The sequence below is a fragment of the Saccoglossus kowalevskii genome, chromosome 4, assembly GCF_978046115.1.
Source record: "Saccoglossus kowalevskii chromosome 4, keSacKowa6.1, whole genome shotgun sequence".
Lineage (NCBI taxonomy): Eukaryota > Metazoa > Hemichordata > Enteropneusta > Harrimaniidae > Saccoglossus > Saccoglossus kowalevskii.
The window spans coordinates 9,781,074-9,793,751 of record NC_140644.1 but is presented as its reverse complement, the minus strand read 5'-3'; the positions used below and the strand labels follow the sequence as shown (position 1 = coordinate 9,793,751).

Genomic DNA, 12,678 nt, shown 5'->3' with positions numbered 1-12,678 from the left:
AGCTGCTCTTGTGTGTCTCATAGATATTCAAGAACACATCTACTGTTAGTAATGCTGCACAGTTACTTTTTATAAGTTTCACGAATCTAGTACAGCCTGATCAGAGGCCTTATACCCCAAAGTCTGACTATGCTGTGCGACGGCAATCAAAGTGGATTGGTTTCCCGATTTCCGCACGGGGGTGCCCCCTGGCCGAGAGGAAGATGTGTCGTGACAGGAAGCTAGGCGATTACGTGTCGTACTGGTTTAAAGTCACCCACGTAGTACATGTGTACTTTGATAGTAATTACCATGCCATGTATTTGGTATATTTCTTTGCTTTACTTTCTATATTAACAGCTATTAAGTATTTCAAAATATTTCTCAGTACTATTTTACTTTTATTAAATGATGCTGTATCATTACATGTACTTTAACGAGTCATTGTAATTCCATATATAATATCAATCCCTGTCAAGTTGTTGTCTAAAATCATTTAATATCCCATCCCATTTAATATCCCATCCCATTTAATATCACAAGATACCCTTACAGCAAAACTTTGTCTGAAGCCTTTTGCATAGTGTGTAATAAATAATATAATAAATATGATAGTATTCGCAAGATATCCATGTTAAGATTCTCTTGCCGATAGCCGCAGATCATCGAGCTGATTCACAGAATCAAAAACAATTTATGTTCAAGCACCTATACCTCTTGAAAACAGCTGCACTGAATTATTGCTTGGTTTTTTTTCAGTGTGTAGTTATGCCTCAACATTTGTTACATGTACGGATCAAGCAAGCAGATTTTTATATTTACGCCTGGTGATTGCAAAGTTTCCAGAAATACATAATAAAGCACATAATAAAATGAAATAAAATATAAATGCCTTTAAGATGAACATACATCTAAAACTGACAAATATGATGACTGTCTGAGATCTATAGAAAAACAATGGACTTAAAAAATATTTGTTTTACTGCAAAACAAATGGCCCGAGAAAAGTACACTTTAAAATGAGAAATGTCTCGTACAATCATCACTGAGTGAGTATAATACACTAGACTATCTAAAAATATCAAGTAATTCCACAGAAAAATGCTTCTCTTACTTTTTCATGCATGTTTAGCACTTTGCTATAAACAAAATAATATGGCCGACGTGTGATGGTCGGTAAGCAGCCTATTAGTACATAGGAATGAGATCACACAATGCATTCTTGTGTCAAACACAGCGCCAAACATCTTCAAAAGGTGCCAGAGAAGGGCAGAAAGCATAAGAATGAGTGAGCAAAACTAGACTTCCTTACTGAAACTATACATAAATTTTGCACATGTTACAGTAGAAATCCAATAACTCTGATGTAAGTTGATTCTCGTATATTAATACCAAATACCACGCTAGACATGCTTAGTGATGCAATTGTTGTATACATTCTTGGTTACCATGGAAACAGACATTGGTAGTGATGCAATAATTTTATGTATAGAGACTGGTGTAATTACCATGTAGATGATAAATTCAACTCAGCCAAATACCTGATATCTATGTTTGAAAATAGAATGCATGAAAAGAGCAGTTTTTATGGTATAATAAGCATGTTACGCATTTAGGATCACTTTTTCTGTCAAATTCACAAAAATAAACCCTTCTCAAAGATGCAAACACGCCAGTGTTAATTTATTTTAATCTAAGAAGTTGACATGGCAATTTTTCAAAACTGTCTTCAGATATGATCAAAATTGTCATGTATGAAATTCACATTATTACGCTTGAGTATTAGACAGACCCAAGTGAATACAATATCTTTTAAACAAATCAGTCGGCAAAAAGGAGTTACAATTTCAACTGTAAAAATGTGTGTGCGCATATGTAATCACATGTAGTAGTATGATTCTTTATTTGAAGAATTCAACTTTGAATAACGAAACACATCGCAATTGTCATTTTCTACCATTTGACAAGTCACTATGCATAATATATTTAGAACAGAAAACAATATGCAGACCAGCACATATTTTGAACGAGAAAGGTGAATCATTTTATACATATCACCTGAAGATAGCCACCATGGATAGCTGAAATGTACATGTATGGGGGAAAAAATGATGTCAGTAGGCGTAGTAGTAACGTTTACCCTACACAGGGTAAATATGAATGTATTTTGTGTAATCTAATAAAAGATAAACTAATAATTTCTAGACTTCAGATTTTTTTTATTAAATAATTGATGAAGCTGCTGTTGGTCACGTACTTGAATCATATTCTGACTAAAATCTCTGGATGCAGTTGTCTCCAGTGCTACAGCAATCAGACATACATGTACACCATACGCAGTCTCAATCAATATATATACATATTTTATGAATGAATGAATGAATGAATGCTCTTCAATAAAGGTAGGGTAGGTTATAGATTTAAAATTCTTCTTAAAATTTAAAAAGATGTTGTTGTTCTTATAACATGTTTTTTAAAATAGAGTAAGTAGGTACAAGAATGCACATGTAGGTATTTTTCTGTTTATTTTTTCGTTGTTACAACTGTGTTATTTTGTTTCTTGCACATGAGAAATGATTTTTGCAGATATGATTGTCTTAAATCATGTTTAAAGTTGTTGAAATTTCCCAGTTTTGCAAAGTTTGAATTTTGTATAAAATCACAATCAAAGCCTGTCCCAGTTTTGTGATATTTCTCAAATATGGCAAAAAAAATGTTTAGGGTTGGTAGGGCAGTAAACAATATGGTAGGTCGGGTTACAACTTATAACAAGGAATGACACACAAATTCTTTTTTCTTGGCCCTACATCAGACATTATTGAAACCAAAACCCATGTTTAATGACGTTTATGATAAAGTTGTCCAAATTTGGCCAAAATTCTGGATAATAAGGTCAGTTTTATTCCCATCTCATTGAAAGCTTGTATGATGCTGCACTATTTGTGCAAGTTTAGCCAGAAATGGTTTAAAGTACGCAATAAACTTCGGTAGAGTGAGGGTTACTATTACCGTATTTTCTTCATTAGAACACATCTCCAATAGAAGTGCATTCAAACTAAAAATCACATTTGTTGTATTCTCAATCATTAAAATATTATTTATTTTAACCACAGAAACACTTCTGTACTTCACATGTGCTTTGTGCTACTAATAGAGCAATGATAAGTATTTTATAAAAATTTAATGAAAAGTCAAATGAGAAAAGATCAGAAGATACAACTAATTACAATCACCGGTGGCAAAGAAGATAAAAATGCTTGTCATCATGTTGCTGTTACCATGGTGACCAAATGAATACAACATCTATGGGAACTAATTATGTACCATGGGGGGAATCTAATTACAGGTTGCACATGTTGTCATGGTAACAATGTGCTGACACCATTGACTATGATAGATATCTAAAAATGTACCCCGGGCATAAACTACAACTCTGAAAAACTTGCAATAACTACAATAGACACAGAAATTTAAGGCAGGATACAACAAGATTGTTGGTCTGTGATGCAGCCTTTTGAGAGAAGATACATGTAATACTGCCAGAGGAGTAAGATGCGAAGATGATCAGGCATATAGCCAGCCACCTGTCTGTTAGACAGAAACAACATTTGATTCAACAGGTCAAATTTCTACAAACATAATGTCTTTTGATTAGAAATTTCTAGTTTTTACAAAAAATAGACTAAGTCTGTGGCTACAGTACAGCAACCGAGGTGGCTCACAACATGACATTTTATAAAACCAATTTTACAATTCATTTTTATTTTATAATTCATTTTTAATAACCATTTTCGGTTGTGAAATTGATTTTTGTTTCTGATATTTGTTTTTGTTTTCAAAATCAATTTTTTTTTTAAATCAGTTTTTATTTTCAAAATCAGTTTTTATTTTCAAAATCAATTTTTGATTTCAAAATCCATTATTGTTTTTAAAACCCATTTTCATTTTCAAAATCCATTTTCTTTTATCCTTTTTTGTTTTTAAAATCTATTTTCACGTTTTTGTTGACATTTGAAGTATACGTATTTTTCACGTTGAAGCAAATTTTCCATCAGAATTTACATAAAAATCGCTGTTGTTGTTTGCCTATCACATTACTTTAACCGTTTTTACGGTATTTGTTTTTACAAAGATTCTCATTTCGATTCGACTTTCGATTTGTGTTTTGTATCCCGGTTTTGTATATCATTTCAACTTGACCTGATAGTTTTTTTTTATTTTTACCAGTGATGTTTCCATGGGTAAGACTTCTTTACGTAAGTTCTTCTTCAGGCTATAACTTTAGCCGTGGTTCCGCAGCAATTTTGGTCCATCAAGAGTTCTTGGCTAATTCAGTCGGCTTACACTTTGGCGTCAAATGCATTTGTGGTCAGGCCATGTTGTGAGCCACCTCGGTTGCCGTACTACAGACCAGCAACAATTATCCTACATTTCAATATAGATTTTAGACTTTTCATTTTCTGGCTGTAATACTGAATATGATTATTTCTTTGACTGAAGCTGATTACTAATTGTAAAATATAAAAATAACTAAGGACAACAAAAAACTCATTATATTGATCTTTTGTACCAAATTTGAATCAAATGTGTAAAAAAGTATGTAAGAAGTGGGTAGAACATTGTAAAAAACATCACATTTCACTTTTTTTCAATTCTAAAGACAAAATAGAATAGATGAAATAAATACTTAATTAGGTACAAACGGCACAAAAAAACAGACAATACATCGTACATACCCTAGGAAAATTACACTGTACAAAAAGGTGTATTGAAAAAAAAAAAAAGTATAAAAAAAAAATATAAAAAAAATATGGTGGTTTATAGATTAATTGTTTCCGTAGTTTTAAGTGAGGAGAGGATGAATCAGCACCAATAACAATTGAGCCACACATTCTCGGTTGGAAATACAGTTCTAATAGACGAAATATGATTTTTGAAGTGTGTTTAATTTCTGTCATAAATAATGATTATTATGTTCGGTTAGGTGTATATAAACACACTGTGAAGTGTTTTAATTATCAGTCGTCATCAATCAAACAACAAACGCAGACAGTGGTTCATTTCACTTAGAATGCAAGGAATTGTACATGTTCTTCGAAGTGACAGCGGTCATGACATTTTTGCGCGAAACCACGTCCACCAATGATTGAGTATCCAATTAAACAGGTGGATGCAAAAACAGAAACGAGTTGAGAGATGAGAGAACAGTCAGTCAAGTATGCCATTGATTGATTTCACGGACTCTAAATTCAGAGCTCTATTAGACGGTATATCTTATATAAACCAAATATCAGAAGCATTGCTGTCTGTACCTGTATTACTGATACCTAGGTGATTATGTATGTTGAACACGTATGGCTCAATATTTTAAATATATTATTTATTAATATTACATTATTTATGCTCAAATTATTCCCATGTATTGATAGATAGATGTAATAAACATGGTAATAGTTATTTTAATACCTCCTGGGAAACACTGTTCCTTACAGTTAATAAGTAACTACACGTAGCTTAGTTTTCAAATAAAACGATCGGGCTACGTAAATGTTCATGTTCTAGGCATGCACAATTTCAGTACATAAATACAACAAATGTTTTAGTGAAAATGAACCTCTGATTGTAGGCTAACATCATCCAACAGCTGCTAAACATAAGTGATATGCAAATTGGCATATTTAATATGCATAATTCTGGTCACAGAAATGTTATGATTGGATATGATAGTCTCATAGTGCATATGAAACTAGTTTTTTTGTGTTTTAATAAAAAAAATTTTTATTTTGCAATAAAGAAATGTATACAAAGCAGATAATGACCCCCCCCCCTACCTCCATCCAGAAAATGTACATGATAAACCCTGACTGGTATATGGTGGTGAGACAAAAACAAAAAGAAGATTCACTTGTATTAATAAGCCAACCAATCATTTAAGAGCTTGTATACGAAACTAGTGAAACAAGGAAAGGGAGACAATGATTAACAAAACAGACGTAGTAAGAATACTATTATGTACAGTACATGAATGCGTGATGCAAATACTAAAATCAGACAAAAATCAAGAAGAGAGCTGTGAGGGCCGATTCAATATAATATACAGAATCTTAGTAAGTACATGTAATTGTAGTCCTTGGATAAGAAGTACATAATTTGCCTGAAACGTATGTTTATATTGAATAATTACCAAGGACTATAATTACTACAATGTACATGTAGAATATTCTAAATACAGTTATCATACTTATATGTCAGTTTAATAATAAAAATAGTTGCTTATTGTGAGAAAGCCAGGAAGCATGAATGAAGACACAACAATACTGTAACTGACAGGATCTATTTGTTTGTTGATTTTAGACTTATATAAGCCCATCCCACATCAACAAAAGTAGTCAATAACGGTTGACGACACCAAAGTTGTGCCTTTAAATTTAATGTTCAGCTTTAACACTTATTGTACATTGTTTCAAATACCGTTCGTAACAAGCGTGTCTGAACATTTTCAGACTGGCAGAATCCCTTACAGCAATGGGTAGCTCATTGCACAAAGTTGACGCCATTATTTTCAAAATTTGCATGATTGTATTGAGAATATCCTTGGATTTGTAGTGCATATGGAGCAGTGTTAGCAACAGTAAGTGTATTAATTATGTGGCCTGCAGAGCTATAATTAGGAAGCGAAATGCAGCTGCAATTTGACTAAATTTATTTTTACCTTCTGTATTGTTTTAATGAAGGATAATTTGAGTAATATACATGTACCTGGCTATTGCATCCTGGAGGTTATATGTTGAACCACCCCCAACCACCACCCCCAGCTGATTACACTTATTCAGCAGTTCAGATTAGAGAACATTGTTTTTAGACCACCGAACATGCAGTTTTTAATTACCGGTAGGTTTAGGAGAGCATGGTCTTGTCATCAAGGCAGATTGCTAGCCGTGTGTGGTGGTCGTGCCTCCACATACATGACAGAACCCATGCTGGCATCGTTATTGCAAAAAGTAGAAGATGTGATGGATCATTTAAATCATGTCAGTGATGACAAGGAGCTAGAGACTTCAACAGCAGAGTAGAATAGATTAGATAATTTGAAACCAACAACATTATGTGATTGATGCAAAGATTTTCCAATTGAATGAATCCGACGATAGGCCAAACGTAGTAGAATTTTTTAGGATGATTTTTGGCACACGATGCAAATTAAACAAACTAAAAAACAAAGATTACGATTATAGAAAATAAACTGCAATTATACTAGAAGTTCAACACTAACAACTCTCTGCCAAATACGTTCCAATCGAGAGAATACCAGGTTGAGTGCAGAGCGTCGATAGCTAATTGTTGTTTCATCAAACTGAAAACAGTTTGGTGATACATTGTATCAATGCCCAAAGACATGAACATGAGAAAGCAGAGCTTGTCAAATGAAGCAGTGATATATATTGCCAAACTGCTTTTGAAAATAACAAGAAAACCACCCTCAACATCAAGAAATGATCCTATGATTCAACAGCCATCATTTGGTGACCACCCCCATGCATCCATGATCCTTATTCATTTAAACATTTTAAAAGAAAAATTCCACAGAACCTTCAACAAACTACCGGTATTATAACTTCAACAAAGAGAACAACCAAATCAAATAAAGCTTAGAAAGAACTCCCGCGTGCTGAAAGTATTGAAGACACATTAAAAATTAATTAAAAATTACTTGTACATGAGATATTGATGGAAAAGCTGAAAACTAATTATGTAAATCAGGTAACTAATATGAACAGAACGGAACAAAAAAATTATGAATTATTATGCTATCTGGAGAATTAATATGAACAAATTTTAACCCAAAATTAATCAGGCCTGTCTATTGTCCTAGAGCATTTATGTACCAAATTTTATTCAAATGTGATGATCAGTAATTGAGATATCAGTGTTAATTAATTATGTTAATTAGGTGATTAATAAGCATAAATATTTACCAAAAACTAATTTACTAATTGGGTCTCTGCATAGTTCTAGATTCATTGAAATGTGATGATGAGTACGCTTTAAAAGTGTCATTAAAATCCAATTCGTGGTTCTTTATATATCAGTGGAACATTCATGGAACAAATTAACTAATTATGCAAAATAGATAATTAATATCCACAATTATTTACCCTAAAACTAATCAGGTCTCTGCATAGTCCTAGAAGATTTATGTAGCAAGTCTCATTGAAATATGATGATTAGTACATTGCACTTGAGATATCAGGCAAAAAGCTGAAAATTAACTAATTATGCTAATAAGGTAATTAATATGCACAAATATTTACCCAAAAACTAATCAGGGGTCTGCACAGTCCTTTAGTAACTATGTACTAAGTGTCATTGAAATGTGATGATTACTACTTGAAATATCAAAAACTGAAAATTAATTAATTAAATATGCAAATTAGGTAATTAATATCTACTGATATTACCCTGAAAACTATCAGGTCTGTGCAGTGTCCTATAACATCTATGTACCAAGTTTCATTGAAATGTGTTGATTACTACTTGAAATATCAAAAGCTGAAAATTATTTAATTATGCAAATTAGGTAATTAATATCTCCTGATATTACCCTAAAAACTATCAGGTCTGTGCAGTGTCTTCTGATATTTATGTACCAAAATTCATTGAAATGTGATGATTACTACTTGAAATATCAAAAGCTGAAAATTAATTAATTATGCAAATTAGGTAATTAATATGTACTGATATTAACCAAAAAACTATCAGGTCTGTGCAGTGTCCTATGATATCTATGTACCAAATTTCATTGAAATGTGATGATTAGTACTTGAGATATCAGCGGAAAAGCCGAAAATTGATTAATCATTATGCAAATTAGGTAATTAATATTGCACAGATTTTTACCCAAAACTAATCAAATCTGCACATTAGTTTTGAGCATCTATGTGCTAAGCTTCATCAAAATCCAACGAGTGGTTCTTCAGATATCAGTGGAACAGTCATGGAACAGCTAAAAATCAGCTAATTATCATGCAAATTAGGTAATTAATATGCATGGATTTTTACCAAAACCTAATCAAATCTGCGCATTGGCCCAGAGCATCTATGCACCAAGTTTCATCAAAAATCAATGTATGGTTCTTGAGATATCAGTGGAACAGACGGACACACATACACACCCACACACACACACATACAGACAAACTAACTGCAAAGACTCCCATTGTGTGCTTCGCACACGGGAGTCAAAAACAGAATCAAAATAAAATTCCATGAAGAAGAGACTGTTATACAGCCAGTATAAGTTTCCCAGACTCAAGCAAAGACACATCAACTGTGGAGCCAGTGAACATGGAGCTTTATGCCGCAAAGCAATCCGAATATGTACTAGCAATGCCACCACCAGTGGAGTGACATCATCCATCACTAACCAGTATTATCCATTTTTGTATCAGCCTTCATTATTTTGAAATCAGTATTACAACTTTTGTTAACAAGGCAAACAGTTCAACTCATTTGTTGAGCTCACTACCTAAGACACGTTATTTGTTCTATTGTGGAATTTTTTGTGATTCTAACTTATAGTTCATGCGCGTTCTTACGTTCCTATGTTCTACCTGTACGTTATAACACTTTCTTCTATGCTATCCATAAAGAGCCATTGCTCGAAACGTCTAGCTATTTTTAATAGTTATTTAGGACTACGATTACCAAATATTATCTTCTATATATGTGTTGGTTTAGACAGGTTTCACTAAAGAAGGTGTTGGTTTAGACAGGTTTCACTAAAGCAGGTGTTGGTTTAGACAGGTTTCACTAAAGCAGGTGTTGGTTTAGACAGGTTTCACTAAAGCAGGTATTGGTTTAGACAGGTTTCACTAAATCAGGTGTTGGTTTAGACAGGTTTCACGAAATGAGGTGTTGGTTTAGCCAGGTTTCACTAAATCAAGTGTTGGTTTAGACAGGTTTCACTAAATCAGGTATTGGTGTAGATAGGTTTCACTAAATTAGGTGTTGGTTTAGACAGGTTTCACTAAATCAGGTGTTGGTTTAGACAGGTTTCACTAAAGCATGTGTTTGTTTAGACAGGTTTCACTAAATGAGGTGTTGGTTTAGCCAGGTTTCACTAAAGCAGGTGTTGGTTTAGACAGGTTTCACTGAAGCAGGTATTGGTTTAGACAGGTTTCACTAAAGCAGGTGTTGGTTTAGACAGGTTTCACTAAAGCAGGTGTTGGTTTAGACAGGTTTCACCAAATCAGGTATTGGTTTAGACCAATCTGATTAAAATCTGATGTAGTGTACGGGCTTTAATTATTTTGGCTATAAACTTATTTTAATTTTATGTTTTATTACTTTTGTTATTAATGCCTTTTTATTTTATTATTTTACTTTGATTTTGATTTTGTGATTTTTTTAAAATTCCGCCCTACATACATCTGAGCCGATGCCTATGTAACGAGATTTCAACGAGACCCACTGTCGACGATTTTAGTCAACGAATCACAGACCTTCTTCTATAGCGCACATGATGACGTCACTGGGCAGAGTCAGGTGGCAAACACACTCAAACATAAAATGGCGGATTATACCGACGTTAGGACCGAGAAGAACATGGCTTTTCGGTAAGTTTATCATTGTCAAATGCAACGAAAGTCATTTTTTTATGTTTATATTGTGGCTCGAATGGTTCGAGTTTAGATCGTTACTTTGCGTAGTTATTCTGGGAGTGACGATTTTGTTTCCACCGGTTCGACCGAACACCGGTGTCTTTTTCCAGTCGCTTGCCCTGGAGACGGGTGATGTTTTGTTGACGATCGGGTCAAAACCGTCTACGGTATTGAAGCCGTAGCTGTAAATATTCATCAAAATGTATCAACATTTTGTACATTATACAATAACTCTTTATCAAAGTAATTGAGCTGATTTGGACTGGAATAAAATATTTTTTATTTGGAACACATCGCAATTGATCAGGAAATATTTTATTGCTCCAATTTTCTGCGTCGATGCCGTGGGCCGGTGACCGTTATACAATTTAAAATTTGCATTGTTTACTATAGCTGTTTACAGTGTTCTAATCATTACGATTTACTTATTTTTTTGCTTCCATTCTAGATAATTATGCTCAGTGTTTGATGTAAAATTGAAGCGATGACTGAATAAACGAACCTTGGCTGGCGAAGATGTATCAGGAAGTGTACACATTTGTTGGAAGTGAACAAAATATTCAATGTAATGACAAAAATTGGAAAATGCTGTGGAATTTCTTTTGTAAATAAAAATATACTAGCAATTTTCTATTAATGGTTTATTCAAGTGGGCAAAATATAATGTACAGAAAGATTGCCCGTAGAGTATCGCTACACTGAAAAGTAAGCAACCGACAGCCTCTATAAAAGGGGGGCTGTGATTGGCTGTTACTTACGCGAGATTTGAACGGGACTTACATAGGCGTCGGATCAGATGTAGGTAGGGCGGAATTAAAAAAAATCAAAATCAATGTAAAATAATAAAATAAAAGGGCATTAATAACAAAAGTAATAAAAAATAAAATTAAAATAAGTTTATAGCCAAAATAATTAAAGCCCGTACACTACATCAGATTTTAATCAGATTGGGTTTAGACAGGTTTCACCAAATCAGGTATTAGTTTAGACAGGTTTCACTAAAGCAGGTGTTGGTTTAGACAGGTTTCACTAAATCAGGTGTTGGTTTAGACAGGTTTCACTAAAGCAGGTGTTGGTTTAGACAGGTTTCACTAAAGCAGGTGTTGGTTTAGACAGGTTTCACTAAATCAGGTGTTGGTTTAGACAGGTTTCACCAAATCAGGTGTTGGTTTAGACATGTTTCACTAAATCAGGTGTTGGTTTAGACAAGTTTCACTAAATCAGGTGTTGGTTTAGACAGGTTTCACTAAATCAGGTGTTGGTTTAGACAGGTTTCACCAAATCAGGTATTGGTTTAGACAAGTTTCACTAAATCAGGTGTTGGTTTAGACAGGTTTCACTAAAGCAGGTGTTGGTTTAGACAGGTTTCACCAAATCAGGTGTTGGTTTAGACATGTTTCACTAAAGCATGTGTTAGTTTAGACAGGTTTCACTAAAATATCAGGTATTGGTTTAGACAGGTTTCACTCAAATATCAGGTATTGGTTTAGACAGGTTTCACTCAAATATCAGGTATTGGTTTAGACAGGTTTCACTCAAATATCAGGTATTAGTTTAGACAAGCTTCACTAAATCAGGTGTTGGTTTAGACAGGTTTCACTAAAGCAGGTGTTGGTTTAGACAGGTTTCACTAAAATATCAGGTATTGGTTTAGACAGGTTTCACTAAAGAAGGTGTTGGTTTAGCCAAGTTTCACTAAATCAGGTATTGGTTTAGACAGGTTTCACTAAAGCAGGTATTGGTTTAGACAGATTTCACCAAATCAGGTATTGGTTTAGACAGGTTTCACCAAATCAGGTATTGGTTTAGACAGATTTCACCAAATCAGGTGTTGGTTTAGATAGATTTCACCAAATCATGTATTGGTTTAGACAGATTTCACCAAATCAGGTATTGGTTGAGACAGGTTTCACTAAAATATCAGGTATTGGTTTAGACAGATTTCACGAAATCAGGTGTTGGTTTAGACAGATTTCACCAAATCATGTATTGGTTTAGACAGGTTTCACTAAAGCAGGTGTTAGTTTAGACAGGTTTC

The 12,678-nt window shown here is 33.7% G+C and overlaps 1 protein-coding gene and 1 long non-coding RNA gene across 2 annotated transcripts in view; one reads left to right on the top strand and one right to left on the bottom strand.

Moving 5' to 3' along the window:
- LOC102807521 (alpha-1,3-mannosyl-glycoprotein 4-beta-N-acetylglucosaminyltransferase A-like) overlaps positions 1-12,678 on the bottom strand; it is a 73,432-nt gene that overhangs the window by 49,188 nt on the left and 11,566 nt on the right. The gene's annotated exons all lie outside the window — the stretch shown is intronic.
- On the top strand, positions 10,248-11,266 carry LOC146746609 (uncharacterized). The gene is made up of 2 exons (XR_014929153.1): positions 10,248-10,595; positions 11,089-11,266. It is a non-coding gene; the product is annotated as an uncharacterized LOC146746609 (long non-coding RNA).